A 3,102-nucleotide genomic window follows, 5' to 3' on the forward strand; every position below is an offset into this window, starting at 1 on the left:
TCTACTTCCTTTCTTTCTTTCTTTTGGATGATTATTCGCAATGACCGAACGAACCGTCGAGTGAAAATTGTCCCGTTGTGCGAAGATATTCTCTCCCATCGAAATCTTCCGTTTTTTTCTTGTCTTTTCTACATTTCCTTGTCTATCTTTCTTTTTCACTCTTATTATCTCTTACTCGTTTTGTCTAACTCTCAGTGTCGCTGTCGCCGTTCCTCTTTCGGATCCATGAGACTGCTAGCGAACGTCCCCATTTCCGAAGGCCGTATGCGGACGACGAACCACCGTCGTCGAGGACGGGGTGAGCGGCTTGGCCGCGCAGTTCGCTTTTGCGCCTTAGGGTGCTTTCACAGTCTCACTGCACCAATAGATGGTGAACGTGTTTTTTCTCTTAAAACTTGCGCTATTCAAAACAATTTCATTATTATTCTGCAAAAGTGTGAAAAATCCTTGAATTTTCAAATTTTCAAAACTTAAAACAAAGTTCCTCGAATGTTTAGAATTTCAAATTTTAATTTATTTTATTCTTAAATTCGTAATGCTTTACTGCTAAAAGTATAATAAGCTTAAACTTTGAAAGAAAGCAATTTTTTATATTATGTCCAGAAAATGGAATAAAAGTTTACTTTATAAAAAAGATTAATTTCCTTCATAAAGAAAATCAACAATATCTGTAATATATGTATATGAGTGTGTTATTGAAAAGTCAGATATAAAGAATTATATGTTAGCGAATGATTTATTGTTGATACTTTCTTATCCGATTCGAATTTGTTCAATTAGAGTGATGAAAATATTGAAATCAATAAAATATAAGAACTTGTGCCATTCTAGTACTTAAATAACTCCAGAACATTCAGTTTAATGGTCGGTTATTATAAGATATTTGCATTATGTCGTAAAATGGAAGCAAAGACCGATAACGAGAACAATAAACGATATCTGTAACTCAAGAAAACAGCATTTAAGATTCAGAGTGAAATTTAATTGTAAAATTTCTCAATTCTTGATTCTTCCAGCGAGAGTATTATATATGGCGTTTCTTTCAATAGAGAAGGTGGTTCAACCTCAAATTATACCTATTTAGACATCTTGTTTGTTCTCCGTAAAATGAATGTGATTTTCATACCGACTCAATATTACATAAATTCCCGCTTCTGTATCACTGGATTTATACATGAATTGATGAATGCATAAGGCGGCCAGCATTTAATGAGTTGTTGTATGATATTCATTTCTTCATACACTATCTAAGTAGTAGTTTTAGCAATAAGATTAGACTCTCGCGATCAGGTTTGCGTGCCTGCATTCAGCTGCTAATGAATTTCACAACATTGCCGTTTCGCGACTACGAACCGCTTCGCTTGTCCGTGGGCGGATTTATCCTTGGTGCTTTCTAGCGCAGATGGAGCTCAAGCGATTGAACAGAATCCGTTCACATAGAACGCTTTAAAAGCGATAAATGTTTATAGTATTCATTTTCTCATTTGCATTTAAGAAATCGGATATTTAAGGATGGAAAATCAAAAGAAACTAAATATCTTAAATGATCTCGAAATCTAATAAAAGATCGAGATAGTATATTATGTTGATGGCGATGATTGATTGCGCTGCAAAATTAATAATTTTATCGTCGCTTTAAGATTACGTTCTTAGAAATTGTGTGGTGTAACAAACGCACACGCGGACTCGAAAGTTCCTGATTTCGTAACGCCGTGAACGGACCAGAGTTCGACGTCCGCGCTACGCTCCGACATGAATTCGCCGTTTCATAACAATTGATCGGACACCATGAATCTATCCTCCACCAACCGAGAAAGTTGAAATAAGCGTTTCTAAGTTGAATCGCGGCCTACGATCGCGACGACAATCAAACTTTTTTCATGAAACGACTTCCGTTTACCTTGAGGGATAGTGACTCGTTTAATAAATGCTTTAGTAAAGGAAATTGGAGCTCTCAAAGCTTTTTCAGCTCTTAAGATTAATAGGATTGATCTGAAAAGCAAGTAATGCTAATCAGATACAAGCGAACTATTATATATCTCAATTTTATTATACTAGGTTTTTAATTAAAAAAGAATCATTAAAATTTTTTGTTTTCGAATTCTTAGACTAGACTCTTAGAACTAATATCTTTTTGTTTTTCAATGATTATACTTGCTCTTCATGTATTAGCATAGAAATTTTAGCGAGTGTATTTGTATGATGCTACTCTTGCAATGAAAGTGTTCGCAAAACCGAGCGCGGAACGAAATTCTCTGCTAATTCTCGCGAGCGAAACGGGTCGGGCTTGTATCGAGCCGGACGACAACGACAGTGCGTTATTAGAGGCGTTTGATGACGCAAAATGCGGAGGACGGAGAGGATGGATAGGGTACGAAGAGAGAAGAGCAGGGACAGAGAGAGAGAGACTTGCCAGGTCGTTGTTCTCTCGCGTTAGTGGGACACTTTCGGCGTTACTGGCACGCATCGCGCATACGTACGTTGTTCTCGTACTTTCCTTCAGCCTATACCGAACTAACTAACTCACGATGCAACTGACGACTAATTCAATCAATCTCAATTATCGAGCCATAATTAATTAAACAACTTAGTCTTAAGATTTAGAGTCGCAAGTGACGGAACATCCGGGAGCTTTTCATCCGAGTATTTCGGATAATTTGAGAGGAAATGTAGCGATAGATTTAAACGGTAGCAGAGGTATCCGTCTAAAATTTTTGCAACCAAATCAAACTTCATCCGTTTGAAAATCCCTGACGATTCTCAATACATCCATTCGTACACTTGCATGCACTTATATACACACGGATATCGGACCGATACATACGGATCGACTCGCATGTGTTAATACGCTCGCCTTTCGTATACGCGGTGTGTCAGTGCGCCGGCCTAGATTCTCGCGGGTTCAACAATCGCTATCGAGGTGACTGCTGCTCGCTCTCGGCTTGCTCAACGCAACCCAACGACCGAATAAGCTCCCACCGAGCGCGGTTACTGTTCGTGAAACGGTGTGTCCAACAGGACCTTCTCCACTGTGATCACTCATGGTATCGTCAGAAAGTAAATGTTCCAAGGTCTGGAAGATCCCTCCCCCCCCCCCCCCTC

This window comes from Atta colombica, unplaced genomic scaffold (assembly GCF_001594045.1).
Source record: "Atta colombica isolate Treedump-2 unplaced genomic scaffold, Acol1.0 scaffold164, whole genome shotgun sequence".
NCBI classification, from domain to species: domain Eukaryota; kingdom Metazoa; phylum Arthropoda; class Insecta; order Hymenoptera; family Formicidae; genus Atta; species Atta colombica.